The 21,408-nt window shown below is 40.5% G+C and overlaps 1 protein-coding gene across 1 annotated transcript in view; it reads left to right on the top strand.

Annotated features, from left to right (window-relative positions):
• Positions 1 to 21,408, top strand: part of LOC124613796 (putative leucine-rich repeat-containing protein DDB_G0290503) — a 187,302-nt gene that overhangs the window by 86,460 nt on the left and 79,434 nt on the right. The window lies entirely within an intron of this gene.

Below are 21,408 nucleotides of genomic sequence, written 5' to 3'. Positions count from 1 at the left end.
CAGGTGGGGCTCTCTCATCATTTCCCTTATTCACTTTCGGACTACAGTCATCTAGTAAATATCAAATTAACCTTACAGGCTGTGTTTTCCAAATTCTTTTCTTCCAGAAATATCTTATGTTTTGATGGTTTGTATAGTGTAGATAATTTTTCTGACAGATTTATTACTTTAAAGGAGAGATTTGTGTTTAAACATTAATATGCCCTAAACTGTTTTCAAATACCATGTTTCTTTATTATCAAGGTTATGCAGAAAGTAGATTACTTTTTTTTTCATTTTTAAAAGATGTGTAGAAAAAGGACTTCAACCAGTTAGTGATGCCCTACCACAGTTCCACATCTATGTCATTGTCAAAATGCTGCATTGCAAGCCAGGTATTCATTGTTTGAAACAGGTGGTAATCACTGGGCACAAGATCTGGACTGTACAGTGGATGAGGAAATAATCCAGAAATGTCTGTGATGCAACCATACACTGGTTCTTGTGGCATTCTGTCAAGATTTTTGGCACCTATCTTGCACAAAATTTGTGATAGCATGGCTTCTGTGCAATGGTTTCATACAACAAACTTCATGAAATTCGTGGAAAACTAAATGAGAGCTCTGTCATTGTGAATCGACAGTTTTCTTGAATCTTCTCATTGACTTTTGCAACCAGTTCATCAGTCTCAACACTTGGATGTCACCTTCACTCATCATTGTGAACAGTAGTTTGGTCACTTTTAAACCTGATGCACCACTGGCTCACTCCGCCTTCAGTAATTATGTTGTTTCTGTACACTTCACACAGTTTCCAGTAAATTTCAATCAGTACATACATACATACATTAGTCCTTGTTCCATAGATCATGAATACAACATTTTGTAATGATTTGGAGCATGTCACTCTAACATAAGTTTTCTTTACACAAAATAATTAATTAATTTTTATTTTTTATATATATATATATATATATATATATATATATATATATATATATATATATATATATATATATATATATATATATATATATATATATATATATATATATATCTTTTACAGTTCCTACTTCATATCTAGGAATTCATCTGTTGAGTAGAAAGAGTTATCGTTCAGAAATTCTTTGAATTTGCTTTTAAATGTTGGTTGGCTATCTGTCAGACTTTTAATACTATTTGGCTAATGACCAAAGATTTTTGTGGCAGAATAATTCACCCCTTTCTGTGCCAGAGTGAGATTTAATCCAGAATAGTGAATATCATCCTTTCTTCTAGTGTTGTAGCTATGCACTCCGCTGTTATTTTTGAATTGGGATGGGTTACTAATGACAAATTTCATAAGTGAATATATGTATTGCGAAGGTACTGTGAATATCCTGAGATCCTTAAATAAATGTCTGCAAGGCAATCTTGGGTGGGCTCCAGCTATTATTCTGATTACATGCTTTTGTGAAATGAATACTTTCTCTCTCTATGACGAATTGCCCCAAAATATTATGCCATATGAAAGCAGTGAATGAAAATAGGCATAGTAGTCTAATTTACTGATGTGTTTATCACCAAAATTTGCAATAACCCTAATAGCATAAGTAGCTGAACCTAACCATTTCAGCAGATCGTCGATGTGTTTCTTCCAATTCAATTTCTCATCAATGCACACACCCAGAAATTTTGAGTATTCTATCTTAGCAACAGACTTCCATTCATAGTCTATATTTATCAATGGTGTTATGCCATTTACTATACAAAATTGTATAAACTGTGTTTTCTCAAAATTTGGTGAGAGTCCATTTGCAGAGAACCACTTAATAATTTTCTGAAAGACATTATTTGCAATTTCCTCAGCTGATTCTTGCTATTCTTGCTTCTTGGGTGTGATTACTATACTTGTATCATCAGCGAAAAGAACTAACTTTGCATCTTCTTGAATATAGAGTGGCAAGTCATTAATATATATTAAGAATAATAAGGGACCCAAGACTGAACCCTTTGGGACACCATTCTTGATACCTCCCCAGTTAGTGGACTCTGCTGGTTTTTGTAGACTATTTGTACTGTTAATTTCAACCTTCTGCATTCTTCCAGATAAGTATGAATTAAACCATTTGTGCACTGTCCCACTCATACCACAATACTTATCTAGAAGAATTTCATGATTCACACAATCAAAAGCCTTTGAGATATCACAAAATATCCCAATGGGTGATGTTAGGTTATTCATTGCATTTAATATTTGATCAGTAAAGCATATATAGCATTTTCTGTTGAAAAGCCTTTATGAAAACCAAATTTACATTTTGTTAGTTCTTCATTTTTACAAATATGTGATGCTACTCTTGAATACATTACTTTTTCAAGAATTTTGGATAAAGCTGTCAGAAGTGAGATGGGGCAGTAGTTGTTAGCATCAGATTTATCCCCTTTTTTATGAAATGGTTTAACAATAGCACATTTCAGTCTATCTGGGAAAATACCTGTTTCAGTGAACTACTACATATGTGGCTGAGAATCCTACTTATTTGTTGGGAACAAGCTTTTAGTACTCTGTCAGAAATGCCATCAATTCCATGTGAGTTTTTACTTTTGTGTGAATTTATTATTTTCCTAATTTCAGTAGGAGAGGTGGGTCGAATTTCAATTTCATCAAATTGCATAGGTACTGCCTCTTCCATATACTGCCTTGCATTTTCTAATGAATGTCTGGAAACTATTTTCTCTACAACACTTAAAAAATGATTATTAAAAATGTTTGCAATTCTGACTTCTTGTTAACAAACTTTTCATTGTGTTTGATAGAAATACAGTCTTCCTGTGCTCTTAGTTGGCCTGTTTCCCTTTTCACAATATTCCAAATTGTTTTAATTTTATTATCAGATGTGCTAATCTCAGACATAATACACATAATTCTGGACTTATTAATAACTTTTCTTAATACAGTGCAGTAGATTTTATAATGTTTCATTGTTTCGAGATCATTACTCCTCCTAGCTATAAGATACATTTCCCTTTTCTGTTTACAAGATATTTTTATCCCTTTAGTAAGCCATGGCTTTTTACATGGTTTCTTACAATTATATTTCACTGTTTTCTTGGGGAAACTATTTTCAAATTTACTTAAAGCAGTAACATGAAATAGGTTAAATTTTAAATTAGGATCATGTTCCCTGTACACCTCATCCCAGTCTAACTGTTGCAAGGTTTACCTAAAATTTTGAAGTGTTAAATCGTTAATGGAATGCACTATTTTGGAGGACTGTTTTGCATTACTGTATGAAGCTATATCATATACCGTAACTAGCTGTGCATCATGATCAGACAGACCATTATTAACAGGAAAAGTTTTTATTTGATTGAATTTATCTTGGTCTATGAAAACATTATCTATCAGTGTGCTGCTTTCCTGTACCACCTGAGTAGGAAAATCAATAACTGATGTCAAACTGAAAGATCCAAGTAATATTTCATGGTCAAACTTTCTATCTTACTCTTTCAGAAAATCTACATTGAAATCCCTACAAACAATAATTTGCTTTCCTTTGTCTGACAGGTAGCACAACAAAGAATCCAAGTTTTTTCAAAAATAGTTGAAAATTTCCTAATGGGGACCTATACATGGCTACAGTTTATGCTTACTTGACATCAAAAGCCTTAATACCAATCACACTTCATAACTCATGGAATTTTCAATTGTGGCACACTTTTATTGTGAAATAACAGGAAATTACATGAACCTCATTTTGCCATGACTGGATGCTGACTGAATAGGCAAATGTTCAGACAACAGTATGGCCACACTAGCTCCACCCTTGCTTGCTGCTGGTGAAAATGTAATCTACTTTCAGGATAGCCTGTGTAGAACTGTGTTTGATTTTACATTATATGGAAAAATTGAAGTTATTTTATTTGGAAGATTTCGTTGTTTATGTAAAAGTATAATAATGAATACTGCTTAAATTCCACTGCTGAAAAGTAGGATTTAGTCAAGACTTATTTAAATAGGCATACAAATTTCTGAGAGGTGCTAGAAAATATAATTATGTCTTGTTCTTTTCTAAAATAGTATTAGCATAAACTGTATGATGTAAGTATATTCAAATGTTATATGAATGTTCTTGTAGAATGTAAGTACTTTAGGTTAAAGGGAACCTCCCACCAAAAAATGGAAGTGTTGAGTTACTAACATGCACACACAAAAGAAGGAAAACTTGCTATCTTTTGGAATTATCCTTTGACAAGCTAGAGTAAAACAAACAAACAAACAAACACACACACACACACACACTCACACACACCTATGCCCCTATGCTGGCTAGGCTCATAGTGCCAGTGCTTTTTTGCAATGGGTGGACTGGTTTGGGAGTAGTGCTGGTTGGGGTGTGTAGAGAGTGAAGGAGGTGAGTGATGGGGAGAGTGACTGGAGATCGGTGTCTAGTGGCTCGAAGGGAGACAACTGGTTTGCCAGCAAGGAACATGGGAGGGAGAGGTGGCAGGTATAAGAGCTGGCATGATTGTCGAGGCCAATGGGAAGGAGCACACACTGAAGGCAATGTGCAGACATGAATTGGGAGAGGGTGACAGGACAGAGTAAAGGGAAATTGTTGAGTGGAGAGTGCGTGGATAGTGGATTATCTGACATTGAGGCTAGGATGATTATGGCACCAGAGGATTTATTTTAAGGATAACTCCCATCTGCGTAGTTCATAGAAGCTGGTACTGGAGGGAAGGATCCAACTGGGAAATAAAGAAAATCCAAGAAAGAGTAGCACATTTTTTTTACAGGTTCATTTAGTAAGCATGAAAGAGCCATGGAGATGCTCAACCAACTCCAGTGGGAGATACTGTGAGAGAGGCATTCTGCGTCATGGTGTGGTCTACTGTTAAAATTCTAAGAGTTTATGTTCCTAGAAGAGTCAACCAGTATATTGCTTCCTCCTATACACATCTTGCATAAAAATGCCATCAAGATAGAATTAAAAGACATGTGAACCCACATGGAGGCTTACCTGCAATCATTTTTCCAGTGAACCATATGTGCCTGGAACAGGAAAAGGGAGAATGGTAATTGTACACCAAGTATCCTTGGACACACACCATAAAGTAGGTTATGGAATATATGTGTAGGGGTAGATGTAGACAGTGGTGATTTTGGTATACTTGTGAAAGGATGAGAGAAGAATTAACACTCTTTAATTTAACAAATTATTTAAAGTTTTTTTTACTTATCCATCTGTAGAAAATATAAATTGTATAGATGTTATCTACATATGAATACATACAGTACAGACATGTAAATGTAGAGAACTACAGCACATAAATAGATACATACATTCTTTGCCTCATTGTGTTACATGTTTGTGCATCATATTTTGCTATTCTATTAAACATACTGTAAAATCCCACTTAATCACAGCAGTTACTCATTAGCAAAATTGTGAACAAAATTTACATATTATTTCAGGCAATCATTGTCAGTATGAAATCATTTTTCTAGCAGATAATCATTTAGCAGCGAAAACAATCAATTGCTGATGTGTCTTTAAATATGTCTGCTTGTGTCTGTATGTGTGGATGGATATGTGTGTGTGTGCGAGTGTATACCTGTCCTTTTTCCCCACCCCCCCGGGATTGGAATGACTCCTTACCCTCTCCCTTAAAACCCACTTCCTTTCGTCTTTCCCTCTTCTTCCCTCTTTCCTGATGAGGCAACAGTTTGTTGCGAAAGCTTGAATTTTGTGTGTATGTTTGTGTTTGTTTGTGTGTCTATCGACCTGCCAGCGCTTTCGTTCGGTAAGTCACCTCATCTTTGTTTTTATATATAATTTTTCCCACGTGGAATGTTTCCCTCTATTATATTGAAATTATTTAATTGGATAGATAAAAAAATCTGCTCACCAAGTGGTGGCAGAACACACACACATAAAAGACTGTTGTGATTGGCAAGCTTTTGGAGCCAGTGGCTCCTTCTTCAGGCAGAAAGGTTGAAGGGGAAGTATGAAGGAAAAGGACTGGAGAGGTCTAGGAAAAGGGGTATAATTTGGAAAAGTCACCCAGAACTGTGGGTCAGGGGAGACTTACCATATGGGATGAGAAGGAAATACTGATTCCTGGGGACTTCATCGGACGAGATTTGAAAACCTGAGAGCTTAAAGGTGGAAGACAGGGTAATATGCAAAACAGAGATTACTACTAAAACATTGTGCATGAGTTAATAAGAGTGAGAAGCTAAGTGCATTGTATGTAACAGAGGTGAGAGGGGGTGGTGAAAAATAGACAGGAAAGACAATGAAAGATGTAGAAAACTAAAACAGACTGAAGCAAAGAGTAGTTACAGTGAAGAAAAGCTGAGATGGAAGAAATTAACATAAATTAAGGCCAGGTGAGTGACAAGAACCAAGGACATGTTGTAGTGCTACTTCCCACCTGCAGAGTTCTGATAAACTGTTGTCTGGGGGAAGAATCAAAATGGCACGTGTGGTTGAACAGGTGCCGATGTCATGAATATCATGTTGTAGAGCATGCTCTGCAACAAGATATTTCAAGTTGCCAATATATACCTTCTGTCTACGTCCATTCATCATAATTGATAATTTGGCGGTAGTCATGCTGATGTAAAAGACTGAAGAGTGTTTACATAGTAGCTGGTATATGACATGTGGCATTTCACAGGTGGCTCTCTCTTGGATAGTATATGTTTTTCCAGTTACAGGGCTATTATAGGCGGTGGTAGGAGGGTGCATGAGGCAAGTCTTGCAGCAGGGATGATCACAGGGATAGGGTATGGAGATGGGTGCAGAAGGAGCATAGGGTCTGAAAAGAATGTTGTGGAGATTGTGTGGGCGACGGAAAGCTATTGTAGGTGTGATGGGCAAAATTTCAGACAGAATGGATCTCATTTCAGGGGATGATTTTAGGAAAACATGGCCCTGTGAAAGGGACCAGGATAATACAGAGTCACAAATGGTGTGCTCTGAAGCTGTTTTTTGGAGGGATCAGCAGTACCAGGATTGGATGTGATGGCCCAGGAAATCTGATTTTTAACTAGGCTGGTGGGGTAATTATGTGCAGTGAAGGCTGACATGAGGATGGTGGTGTATTGTTGTAAAAAGTCTGCATCCGAACAAATACGTTTGCCTAGGATGCCAAGCCTGTATGGGAGGGCCAAAATCTAAGTACTGTTGTTTGTTGGTAGGTTTAATGTGGACAGAAGTGTGTAGCTGGCCTTCGGTGAGGATGAGATCAACATCAAGGAAAGTGGCATGGGATTCAGAATAGGTGCATGTGAAATTTAATTGGGTATTCAGAGATTGGAGGAATTTTAGCAGGTCAGCCTCACGATGAGTCCATATGGTAAAGATGCCATCAATGTATCTAAACCAAACCAGGGGCTGCAGCCTTATGGATCCCAGGAAAGCCCCTTCCAAGTGACCCATGAAGAAGTTGGCATAGGAAGGAGCCATCCTGCTTCCCATTGCCATATCCCTGATCTGTTTGTATGTCTGTCCCTCAAAGATGAAGTAGTTGTTGGTAAGATAAAATTGATTAAGGTGAGTAGGAAGGATGTCATAGGTTTGGAATCAGGTGGGTGCTGACTGAGGAAATGTTCAGCAGCAGACAGACCATGTATGTGGAGGATGTAGGTATAGAGGGAGGTGGCATCAAGGGTGACAAGCAAGGTGTGTAGTGGGAAGGGGCCAGGCATGGATTTAAGATGATCTAGGAAATGGTTGGTATCCTTGATGCAGGAGAGGTGTTTTTGCACTATGGGTTGTAGGTGTTGATAAACTAAGGCAGATATATGTTCGGGGGTTCTTTGAAGCCAGCAACTATAGGACGGCCAGGATGAGGGGTCTGTGGAGTGAGTTTGGGTGGGGTGAGAAGTTCTATGGATTGAGGTGTTAGCCCTTCTGAGGGGCCTGAGGTTTTAAGGAGGGACTGCAGGTCAGTTTGAATCACAGGTATGGGATCTTGATGGAAGACACTGTATATAGAGGCATCAGACAGCTGGCGTAGACCTCCATTTCTTTTGGTCAAGTACTACAGTAGTAGATCCTTTTTTTCTGCTGGGAGGATAATGATGGAGTCATCAGCGTTTAGGGAACATAGAGCCTGGAGCTCTGCAGAGGATAGGTTGCTGCAAGACTTGCCCTATGTACCCTCCTACCACCACCTACCTGCCCTGTGACTGGCAAAATATATACTATCAAAGGGAGAGCCACCTGTGAAACAACACGTCATATACCAGCCATTATGTAAACACTCTTCAGCCTTCTACATCAACATGAATACCACCAAATTATCAATTATGATGAATGGACATAGACAGAGGGTATATACTGGCAGCTTGCAATATCCTGTTGCAAAGCATCCTCTACAACATGACATTCATAACCTCAGCACTTGTTTCACCACACGTACCATCTGGATTCTCCCCCCAGATGCAAGTTTCTCAGAACTTCTCAGGTGGAACTAGCTCTTATTCACTGTAACTACTCTTTGCTTCACTCCATTTTAATTTCCTACTTCCTTCATAGTCTTTCCTGTCTATTTTTCAGCATATAATGCACTTAACTTCTCACTCTTATTAACTCATGCACAATGTTTTAGTAGTAAACTCTTTCTTGCATATTACCCTGTCTTCCACCTTTAAGGTCTCAGGTTTTCAAATCTCATCCGATGCAGTCACCAACAATCAGTCTTTCCTTCTCATCCCGTATGGTAAGTCTGTGACTTTCCCAAAATTTAGCCCTTTTCCTAGACCTCTCCAGTCCTTTTGCTTCATCCCTATTCCTTCCACTTCAACCCTTCTGCCTGAAGAAGGAGCCACTGGCTCCGAAAGCTTGCCAGTCACAACAGTCTTTTATGTGTGTGTGTGTTCTGCTGCCACTCGGTGAGTAGTTTTTTTACCTATCCAATTAGATAATTTTATCAAGTATTCTTGAGCATATGTATTTCACTTTTGCCTTCAATGTCCTGTGGAAGATTGTTTCATCATTTAATTCCATTATATAACACACTATTTGGAATTTTTGTTTTGTTTTCCTATCAACATGTAACTGTTGGCTGTATATGCTTTTGTCTTTATACAGAGACCTGTTCATTGGGCGCTAATTTCTTTCTTTATGTGGATCACTGTTTGCAAAATGTGTTCATGTGGAACAGTCAAGATTCTCATAGATTTAAACCACTCAGTGCAGTGAATTTTTTTTCATAGTTCATGTGGCCCTTATTTGTAGCTTGAAGATTGTTTGTATAAACATCTCATATGTTTCCCAGAACATTTTCCCATAACTAATTATACACTCCTGGAAATGGAAAAAAGAACACATTGACACCGGTGTGTCAGACCCACCATACTTGCTCCGGACACTGCGAGAGGGCTGTACAAGCAATGATCACACGCACGGCACAGCGGACACACCAGGAACTGCGGTGTTGGCCGTCAAATGGCGCTAGCTGCGCAGCATTTGTGCACAGCCGCCGTCAGTGTCAGCCAGTTTGCCGTGGCATACGGAGCTTCATCGCAGTCTTTAACACTGGTAGCATGCCGCGACAGCGTGGACGTGAACCGTATGTGCAGTTGACGGACTTTGAGCGAGGGCGTATAGTGGGCATGCGGGAGGCCGGGTGGACGTACCGCCGAATTGCTCAACACGTGGGGCGTGAGGTCTCCACAGTACATCGATGTTGTCGCCAGTGGTCGGCGGAAGGTGCACGTGCCCGTCGACCTGGGACCGGACCGCAGCGACGCACGGATGCATGCCAAGACCGTAGGATCATACGCAGTGCCGTAGGGGACCGCACCGCCACTTCCCAGCAAATTAGGGACACTGTTGCTCCTGGGGTATCGGTGAGGACCATTCGCAACCGTCTCCATGAAGCTGGGCTACGGTCCCGCACACCGTTAGGCCGTCTTCCGCTCATGCCCCAACATCGTGCAGCCCGCCTCCAGTGGTGTCGCGACAGGCGTGAATGGAGGGACGAATGGAGACGTGTCGTCTTCAGCGATGAGAGTCGATTCTGCCTTGGTGCCAATGATGGTCGTATGCGTGTTTGGCGCCATGCAGGTGAGCGCCACAATCAGGACTGCATACGACTGAGGCACACAGGGCCAACACCCGGCATCATGGTGTGGGGAGCGATCTCCTACACTGGCCGTACACCACTGGTGATCGTCGAGGGGACACTGAATAGTGCACGGTACATCCAAACCGTCATCGAACCCATCGTTCTACCATTCCTAGTCCGGCAAGGGAACTTGCTGTTCCAACAGGACAATGCACGTCCGCATGTATCCCGTGCCACCCAACGTGCTCTAGAAGGTGTAAGTCAACTACCCTGGCCAGCAAGATCTCCGGATCTGTCCCCCATTGAGCATGTTTGGGACTGGATGAAGCGTCGTCTCACGCGGTCTGCACGTCCAGCACGAACGCTGGTCCAACTGAGGCGCCAGGTGGAAATGGCATGGCAAGCCATTCCACAGGACTACATCCAGCATCTCTACGATCGTCTCCATGGGAGAATAGCAGCCTGCATTGCTGCGAAAGGTGGATATACACTGTACTAGTGCCGACATTGTGCATGCTCTGTTGCCTGTGTCTATGTGCCTGTGGTTCTGTCAGTGTGATCATGTGATGTATCTGACCCCAGGAATGTGTCAATAAAGTTTCCCCTTCCTGGGACAATGAATTCACGGTGTCCTTATTTCAATTTCCAGGAGTGTATAATGAAGATATGGCAAATATGTTTTTCTGGTGCATGAGCTACTACACACTGAATGTATTAATCTAAGAACATAGCATATTGAAGCTATTTGCTTCCCGAGGGCAGTAGTATGCTCACCCCACTTTAATTGTCCATCGACATGTACCTTAGAAATTTTGTTCTTGATACATGTTGTATGAGCTCATTTTTCACTTCTAAAGACTTACTATTGGTTTTTCTGCTTGTGTGGAAAGTAATGCTTTTTTTTACATTTAAGGTTAATTGGTTATGCTCTGCCCACTTGCATAATGCATGAATGTTTCTTCAGCTTTGTCGTTCAGTACAGTTGGTGACACATCACTGAATAGTATGTTACTGTCATTAGCAAACAGTACTGTTTCACCATGACTGATGCTCTGAGAAAGTCATTGATATATATCAAGAAGAATATTGGACTGAGCTTACTATCTTGAGAGCCTCCAATATTAATGTATTCTTGGTTGTAAAAGTGCTTTATGGTAGGATTGGAGTTTGTTTGAAAAATCTCGATCCATTGCATTCTGTTTTTCATACAAGGTGTACAACTTAGCTTCTGCCGTTTTCTCCCAAACATTTCAGGCTTTAATGAAACAAATTGGTTACACATGTAACACTCAAAGCATCTTCCATCACAGGCCACTACTTTCTCCCATCTTTCGGGCAGTGTACGAATCCCGTGTCGAAAAAATTGTTCATCTTTTGAAGCGATCCACAAATCGATCCAATTTGTGACTTCTCCATGAGATCAGAAGTGTTGGTCAGCCAGGTTATCTGCCATTGATCTAAACAGGTGATAGTCAGAGGGAGCAATGTCTGGAGAATACAGCGGGTAGGGTAGGACTTCCCATTTTAATGTTTCCATGTATGTTTTGACCTCTTTTGCAATGTGGGGTCGAGCATTGTCATGCTGCAAAATCACTTTATCATGCCTCTCGTTGTATTGTGGCCGTTTGTCTTTTAATGCTCTGCCAAACATATTCATTGCATTCGCTAATGAGCACCTGCGATTGTTTCACTTGGTTTTAACACCTCATAGTACATGATGCCGAGCTGGTCCCACCAAATGCAGAGCGTGATCTTGGAGGCGTGAATATTCGGTTTGGCCGTCGATGTGGAAGCATATCAGGGATATCCCCATGATTTTTTGCATTTGGGGTTATTGTAATGAACCCATTTTTCGTCCCTGGTCACAATATGATGCAGAAATCCCTTCCATTTTTGCCTCTGAAGCAAATGTTCACAAACGCACAAATGCCATTCAACATCTCTTGGTTTCAGCTCACATGGGACCCAAGTCCCTTCTTTCTGAATCATGCCCATAGCCTTGAGATATTTCTAAATGGCTTGCTGTGTCACTCCCACTAATTGTGCCAATTCTTTTTGAGTTTTATGTGAGTCTTCACTCAGCAATATCTCCAATTCTGCATCTTCAAAAACATTCTCTCTTCCACCACTATGCCAGTATGCCAGTCTACAACGTTAAAATCACTGCTCTTGAAGCGTTGAAACCACTTACTACATGTTCTTTCACTAATAGCATCCTTACCATATATACTTGACAGCGTTCAATAAGACTCGGCCGCTGTTTTCTTCATACTGAAACAAAACAGTAACACCTCCTGCAAATTATGAGAATTAGGCTCATAATCTGACATTTTCAATCAAGAACAACTTTATGGTGCAGACACAAATCGAATAATGTCTGAATGAGGTTATGTTGACATAGGTCCAAGCTTACTGCCTGATGTCTGCGATCTGTTTCTTTCAACCTCTACTTACCATTGTCGCCACCTATCAGCAAACAGTGGCAGCAAAGTTGTACACCTCTTATGTGAAGGACGTCATTTATTTTCTGCAGTGCTTATATACCTCAATGCTTATATACCTAGTGCATTTATTTAGCAGAATTGTATGGTCTAGTGTATCAAAGGCATTGATAAAGTCAAGGAAGATGCCTTTTATATGATCTCCTTTGTCTAGTGGTTCCAGAACAAAGTTTGTAAATTGAACTGTGCATTTACCATGCCAGCAGATTCTACATTGTTAAGGACCTCACAGGTCTGATTTTCATTATGTGTTCTATTACTCCTGAAAATTATGACAGTAAAGAGATGGGCCTCTAATTTTGTGTATTTTCTGGGTAATCTTTCTTATATGGAGGCAGGACCTTTGCTGTTTCAGTATTTCTGTGAAGCAATCTGTGATAACAGATTCATTTGTGATGTGCATTAAAGGACATGTGATATTGTATGTACAGTCCTTCAGCAAGTACACAGGTGCTTTATCTGTACCTGATGAGGTTTTATTTTTTAGATTACACTCAATACTTCTTAGTTCTTCCACAGCAGTGGTTCACAGCACCATTATGTATGAAACATAGTTCAGCGTTGTTTTTACAGGCTGTATTTTTTCAAATTTCTGTTGTAGCTTAATAGCTTTGTTGCTGAAGTATTGATTTGCTAAGTTTGCTAGTTTTTTGGTGTGGTACCATTGTGCTGAAACTGTGCATGTACTTATTTTGTCTTTTTTTCTGTTTGTCTTCTGTCTGGTGATATTCCAGGCAACTTGTATTTTGTTTTCTGTGTTTTCTATAAAATTATCATTTTAGGCATTATTTACTGCTAGTGACACTTTTCTACATATCTTTTTGTATGTGTGGTAGTAGATTAGAACTGCAGGACCATTTTGCTTGTTTCTTATGCTGCTGAGGTGCTTGAGGATTACAGATGATTTCCTTGCTCCATTGGTCATCCAGTTATTTTTGTTTCTTGCTTTAATGACTCTTAGAATTTTTGGGAACGTTTCTTCAAATGTGTATTTAAATACCAACAGAAATGTTGGAAACTTCCTATCTGTACTAGCCTCTGGGTACAGTTCTTCCCATGTTTTTCCTTTTTGGCTCAGAGAAAACCCTTCTGTATGTAAGTATTTTAGTTTTATTTTCTACAGTTATGTTTAATTTTAACGTCTGACTGTACTGATTTGAAAGATTACCTGCAGCATCACAACTTCCTTTCTCTATGTCATAACTGACATGGTCAGTGATTGATGCCAAATGCTTCATTACCCTTGTGACACTGTTAATCAATGGTGATATTCTGTAGCTGCACATAATGTTCGAGAATGCATTGGAGAACCCATCTGAGTCCATTGTGTTAAAGTTTAAATCTCCAAAAATGAGAATTTTCCCCTTATAATTAGAAAAAGTGTACAGTACTGTGATTAATTTTGCTGTGAAAATAACCATGTCACCACTGGAACGATAGAAAATACATAGTATAGTTAGTCTTTGTAACATAGATGGCTTTCTTATCTCTATAGAAGATACTTCTACATGTTTTTCTTTTGTTAATGAAGTAATGTCATTTATAACTTTATATATAATCCATATAATGGAAGGAAACATTCCACGTGGGAAAAATTATATATAAAAACAAAGATGAGGTGACTTACCGAACAAAAGCGCTGGCAGGTCGATAGACACACAAACAAACACAAACACACACACAAAATTCAAGCTTTCGCAACAAACTGTTGCCTCATCAGGAAAGAGGAAAGGAGAGGGGAAGACGAAAGGAAGTGGGTTTTAAGGGAGAGGGTAAGGAGTCATTCCAATCCCGGGAGCGGAAAGACTTACCTTAGGGGGAAAAAAGGACAGGTATACACTCGCACACACGCACATATCCATCCACACATACAGACACAAGCAGACATATCTTTAAATATGTCTGCTTGTGTCTGTATGTGTGGATGGATATGTGCGTGTGTGCGAGTGTATACCTGTCCTTTTTTCCCCCTAAGGTAAGTCTTTCCGCTCCCGGGATTGGAATGACTCCTTACCCTCTCCCTTAAAACCCACTTCCTTTCGTCTTCCCCTCTCCTTTCCTCTTTCCTGATGAGGCAACAGTTTGTTGCGAAAGCTTGAATTTTGTGTGTGTGTTTGTGTTTGTTTGTGTGTCTATCGACCTGCCAGCGCTTTTGTTCGGTAAGTCACCTCATCTTTGTTTTTATATATAATTTATATATAATCCCTTTCCTTACATATATGCATGATTCAGCACATCCCATAGTGTTCTGTTATAATAGCAAGCTACATTATATGAATTTAGTGCTACATGTGTTACTTCAGAACTCCTACAGCAATGTTATGTTACACAAACAAGTGAGCTATCAATGGTCTACAGTTCCACTTTGAGCTGTTACACTTTATTTCTTAAGGGCTGGATATTTTGGTGAAGTATTGAGAAACACTGTGCACTGCTTACCTTGGAGACTTCTCATTTTCTTGACCTCATCGAAAAAAACTATTTGAATGATGAGGAGGTACAGTTTTCCTGTTGTTCTCATCACTATCCATTAGCCTGAGTGTGCCTAAAGCCTTTTTATGTGTATTTAGCCCTTGTTGCACTTTCCTATACTGGTACAGTACCATTCAGGTGCACACACAGGAAAAATTGATTGGTATTAGTCTTGTATGAGATTGAATTTTTATTTGATTGCTTTGAATAACAGCTGTCAGTCATGTATTAGTCTTGACTGAGATTCAATTTTTATTTGACTGCTTTGAATGACACGTGTCAATTATGTGTCTACTAAGGGTAATGATTTTGGTGACACATGGGTTCTTTGTATAATTTTTAAGTGACTAATTTAGCTGCTGATTTCAGGGCATGGTGACAGGCAAACAAAGCCCTAATGAAGAATGTAACCTAATTGTTCCAGTCCTGGGTGGTACTGAGTCATGGTGGGGTGTTACTTTGTAGCCAATCAGTGGGAATGTGACAGATGATAGGGGACTAAGGAAACAAGGTATGGGAAATCTGTTTTTGGACAAGGTGAGGAGACTAATTTTGATCAGTAAAGGCCTCAAAGAGACCATCAGCATATTTTGAGAGGGACTTCTCATTGCTGTAGATGTGGCAACCATGGGTGGCTAGTCTGTATGGAAGTGGCTTCTTGGTGTGGCATGGGTGGCAGCTATTGAAGTGTTGGTATTGTTGGTGGTTGGAAACTTGTATGTGGCTGATGCAGTGAATCCAAAACAGGTGAGGAGTTTGGGATTCTGGATGGCTACAAAGAACTCCCCTAGATGGACCATGAGAGGGTTGGCTTAGCATAGTTCCACGTGATTGCCCTTGGCAGTACCATGGATTAGTTTGTGGGTGATTCATTTAAACGAGAAGTAATTTTGGGCTGGAGTTCGGAAGGAAGTTGTAGGGTTGGAGGTAGCCAAAATTTGGATTGGGAAAGATAGGTTCATTAGTGGAATGGCCATGAGCATTGTGGATACTAGTGTAGAGGGAGATTGTAACAACAGTGGCAAACAAACTGCTGGCTGGTAAAGGTACAGGAACCTGTAGAGTAGGTAGAGAAAATGGTCAGCGTCTTTTATGTAGGAGGATAGGTTACAGGCAATAGGCTGAAGGTGTTGATCCATGAGGGCACAGATCCTCTCTGTGGGGTGAAGGGGGGGGGGGGGGGGGGAGGTGGAGGGGGGGAGTTAAAGGATTCACATAATTTGTGTCACAAACATTCAGTTTACTTAAGAGTGATACTTTCTTGATACCTGTTGGCTGTAATTAAAGTGCAGCCGCTTACTGAGGTTCAATGTGGGCTGTAGTTATCTTATGACAGTGAAACTTGATAGATATGTTAATTTGTTAATGTGGAACTAATTTGCTCTGGATAGCAAATTATTTCCAGTTGTGGACACCAGGTACAAATCTGCACACTGTTAGTGAAACTGTTTTATGTGAATGGCAGAAATTAAAGTGCTGCATTGAGAGAATACCATTGACTGAGAGGTCTGAGGAGGGGTGGTGGTGGCTAGTGTTTAACGTCCCGTCGACAACGAGGTCATTAGAGACGGAGCGCAAGCTCGGGTTAGGGAAGGATTGGGAAGGAAATCAGCCATGCCCTTTCAAAGGAACCATCCCGGCATTTGCCTGGAATGATTTAGGGAAATCACGGAAAACCTAAATCAGGATGGCTGGAGACGGGATTGAACCGTCGTCCTCCCGAATGCGAGTCCAGTGTGCTAATCACTGCGCCACCTCGCTCGGTCTGACGAGGGGCTGATGTCATTAAATGGTTTAAAGAAGATGATTATCAATTCAAAAACCAAGGTGAACTTGGTGTGGCACCTGGAAGAGGAAGGCTTCCTATTGCTGTGGAAGTTATTGATGAGGTTGATGTTGCTGTAACTGATCATGTAGCACATGCCCCTGATAGTGCTAGTGCTTGTGCAGCATCATAGGAGTTGTCCATCCCATGATCAACAGTACAGGAAATTTTGCAGTCTATTTTGCTCTGTTACCCATACAAGATCCAGATGGTATAGCAACTGAAACCTCATGACCCGTAACAATGTTCTGAATTTGCTGTCATTTATAAAAGGTCAGTAGATGCAGTATCATGCCAGCTGCTTCATTCTGTAAATCCCTCTGTGGCATTGATGCAAGAGTTGGAGCAGCCAGTTTTGCAGGGAAGATGTCACCATCACTTGGTACCATTCGTCATCTTCCATAAGGAGCACATTACTTTATCAAACCTGAAGTTGGTGCTGCCAGTGGGGAAAAAAATAGTGAAGGCCAGATGGTGCTGCATCTGAATGCTTGGTAAACAAATCCAACTGCACATTAGATGCAAGGTTTATACAAAAATAAGTACCCATTTTTCAAAATATGCTTTGTGCACTTTGCTTCTTTTTATGGACTAAAATAACTAATTTATAAATATTTACTGTTGTAATAAAAAAACTAATTACTCAGTAACTACCACACAAAATACAGCAAAAATATGCAGTTGTACAGTGGAATATAACTAACCAACCACTTCTGTATATTCTGGCAGTCACTAGCTGCTGTGCACTTATTCATTTACTTACTGATAAAAAATTTTTTTTTAAATATGTGGGGAAGTTTAGAGTACAAATAGATGTACAAATTAATTTTCAATATGAATGTAAAATGACTCGTTCCACATCATGACGATTTATTGTGCAAAATGATCCATGGAACATTAAAGTAACTACCTAACTAATTAACAAATAAGTACATGAGATTCCCATGGGGGGAAAATATTTCTATTACAACTAAGAGACAGTAAAATTTAATGTACACAATTGTAGGCAGTGGGCCTGAAAGGGTTAAACGCATATGAATCTGTGTAGGCTGAGAACTAAGTTCCATAAATGAACAGTCAATTCCAGAAGTAAACAACCATCAAAGGACAAAGTCAGTTAGTTCCTACCACATCACTGCCTAGGCTGTGGTGGTCCTTGTCATTTTGGGCAGTTTACTTTTGTGCAGCAGATTCCGGCCAGTGGCGGCTCTCTTCTGACTGTTGCTAACATCAGCTCCAGCCTGCATAGCTGATGTCTTCTGATCAAGAACTCATGAAGACAGGCTCCTGGCTGCCAATAATAAACTGCTGGTTGCCAAAGAATCCTGAATACTTGGTTCCACCAATAATGAACTCTGCTGAACTCCCAATGATTCTTTGCCCCACTGATGATGAACTCCACTGATGAACTGCTGATGACTCACTGGGTAATGATTTATAAAGCTTCATGGATTACTAAACTGAATCTGTGTGATGGGCTAATGCTGCCAGCGATAAAGTGCACCTTGCTCATTCGATCCACAAGCAGGGTGATGTCATAATTGTGCATGATTGGTGTATGTGATGAGGCATAGCAAAATAGCACATTTGCCACTAGTGGCATGTAGGGGACAACTGCTGAAGCCCTCCCTGCTCTCAGGCTCACCTTGATGAAGGCATGCTGACAGGCTACTAAGTGAGAAGGGTGGACAATGTGGCAGGTAGCCTTTTCTCCTCCCGCTGCTACTGTGATGTGGATGAAGTAACCTCCACCTTGGCCACTGTGCCAACTATACTGCACTTTGCATCCATCTTCTCAGGTGGTAGGAGGGTGCTCACATTGGTAGGCTGCTTGGCTGCTGACATTCCCTGTTACTCTTCTGGGGCAGATGCATTGTCGACATATGGAACTAAAACATGGCTGTACTCGAGCAGATGCATTGTCAGCACCTGGAACTAAAACATAGCTGTACTCCCAGAAGGGGGACACTTATCAAGATGTGATTGGATCTGACTGAGATCTTTCCATTGTAAGTCTCCACCTGTGTCAAAATGATGTACATGGAACTGCCCAGCAGAAAAGCCGCCATCCCCAGATACCATTCCTTTTTTTCCACACTACACCTCTGCATATTAGACCTTGCATTGGCCTCAATGTGCCATTTTCTACTGCTGAATGCTTTGGTAATGGTGTTTCCCCATTGTCAGGGCACCATGAAGGGCAGAAGCGTGCTCATCTGCTGAGCATGCAGCATCTCCTCTGGGGTTGCATCCTTGTGCGGCAAGCTTGTCTAAGAAGAAAGAAACATTAGTAAAGTATCCTCTAATGATTAGTCAGCCATGAGCATTTCCATTTGCTCCTTGAATGTCTGACTGAAGCATTCAGTACTCCAGTTGGCTGTGGTTGAGCTGGTGGAATGCAGAACTTACGTATCCCATGGGCTGTTCAGAACTGGATGCCATTACTAGTAACTGTGGCTGTAGGGAAACTCTCCAGTGTGAAAATATGTTCCAGAGCATGGGCCATTTTATGCGTTTATGTACTGTTCATCAGACAACATAGGGGTAGCTGGTATAGGCATCCATGAGAATGAGCTAATTTTGCCCCAGTTAGGGTCTGGTGTAATGTAGGTGGAGGTGGTGCTCAGCTCAGAGCAAAGAAGTGCACAGCAATACATAGTCCACATTCTCATACATGAGCTGGATTTGCTTCTCAGAAACTTGAAGTATGAAGCTCAGTGTCGGGAAAAGATACAATCTCAAGAGGTTAACCACCATATGTGACTTTCTTACTAGAAACTTGTACTTGACAGTCACCATATAATGGCTTTAATTTGAATTGTCTCCTTATTATCATTCATTATCTTTCTGTGAAAACTGTATAGCTGTGGAGCACCAATAAAGGCATATGTAACACTGTTTGTGATAATTTATGATAGTTTTCGATGACCCAGTGTCAAGTTGAAATTTAATGTTGCATCCATTTATCTCAAAATCTACTAATATTGTTTTATCACCTTGAGAAAGAACACTGTAAACATTATTTTCAAAATTGTGGATAGCAGATTCAAACTTATATACAATATATTCAGCATCACTGGCACATGTAGAGTACATGTAGAGTACTTGATGATGCAGCATTGTTTCTGTAAACATACCTATGTTTAATGATCTGGTTTCCAATAGTACAAGCACTTAATGCTTTTTGTAAAAGCACAACTGTCTGTCATGAGTCATGATGCACTGAGTGCAAGATTTAACTTTAGAAGACTGAAGTTCAACAGATTTTAACTTGACTTCATTTTAAGGGATGGACATGTTGTTAGCCCTGTGGTTTGCTTAGTCTGTTCAAAGGCTTGAAGTGATAAATACGCTGCCAATGTGAGATTACTCAAGTGAATAAGATCATTACACTGTCCTGCATCTGGAGGAGGAATGACAAGCATATTCCTAACCATTGTACAGGCATAAGAAAGATTATAGTCCTGGTTTGCACACTTGAATTTACTATCATTAGTGAGACCTTGCAACATGGCAACCTAGCCCTTAAATGACTGTTGAAACCACTCATGTAATCTACAAGCTAAGCTGCAACCACTGTGCAGCATTCTATGTAGGCATGACAACCAACAAGCTATCTGTCTGCATGGATGGCAACCAACAAACTGTGGTCAAAAAACAAGTGGATCACCCTGTTGCTGAACACGCAGCCAAACATGATATCCTTCATTTCAATGACTGCTTCACAGCCTGTGCCATATGGATCCTTCCCACCAACACCAGCTTTTTTGAATTGCGCAGATGGGTACTTCCCCTGCAATACAGCCTATGTTCCCATAACCCTCCTGGCTTCAATCTTCGTTAATCACTCTCCTCACCCATCCAGCCCCTTCCCCTTCGCTGTTCCCAATCCAGCACTACACATGATTCCACCATCATACTGTCTTTTTATTTCTCTCCTTTTCCACTACTCCCCTCCCCCCTTCCTCATCTCTCCCCTGCCCTCTGTTTAACCTGCAGCACTTCACTGTCTGCCACCCCAGCCATACTATCCCTCCCCCTCCCTACCCCAACCTCCTCCATCCCCCACCCAGTTGACACTCCCATCATGCACTGGTGGTGCTCCTCGCAGGGTGGTTTCAGTTGCCTGAGACTGCAGTCGTGTGTGTGAGTTGTGTTGGCATGAGTGTGTGTGTGTGTGTGTGTGTGTGTGTGTGTGTGTGTGTGTGTGTGTGTGTCATCTATTGTTGACGAAGGCTTTAATGGCCAAAAGCTTTAATTGTGAGTGTCTTTTTTGGTGCCTGTCTGCGACTTAGCATCTCCACTGTATGGTGAGTAGTACCTTTTCTTTTCATAATTGTTACATTCCATCCTGGACTTTCCATTGTTTGATTTTTGCCCTGATTTCATATATGTCTTATGAAACTTTTATGAAGGAGACACATTCAGTTGCAGACAGGCACACTTAAAAGACACTTAACATAAAGCTTTTGGCTACAGCTTTCATCAAGTAAAGAGAAGCATACATCATTCATACACAAAAGTAAGCAAAGCTCATGCACACATGAGTGCCAACTCCAGCATC

This window comes from Schistocerca americana, chromosome 4, assembly GCF_021461395.2.
Source record: "Schistocerca americana isolate TAMUIC-IGC-003095 chromosome 4, iqSchAmer2.1, whole genome shotgun sequence".
NCBI lineage: Eukaryota > Metazoa > Arthropoda > Insecta > Orthoptera > Acrididae > Schistocerca > Schistocerca americana.
This window is presented reverse-complemented; position numbering and strand designations above follow the sequence as displayed.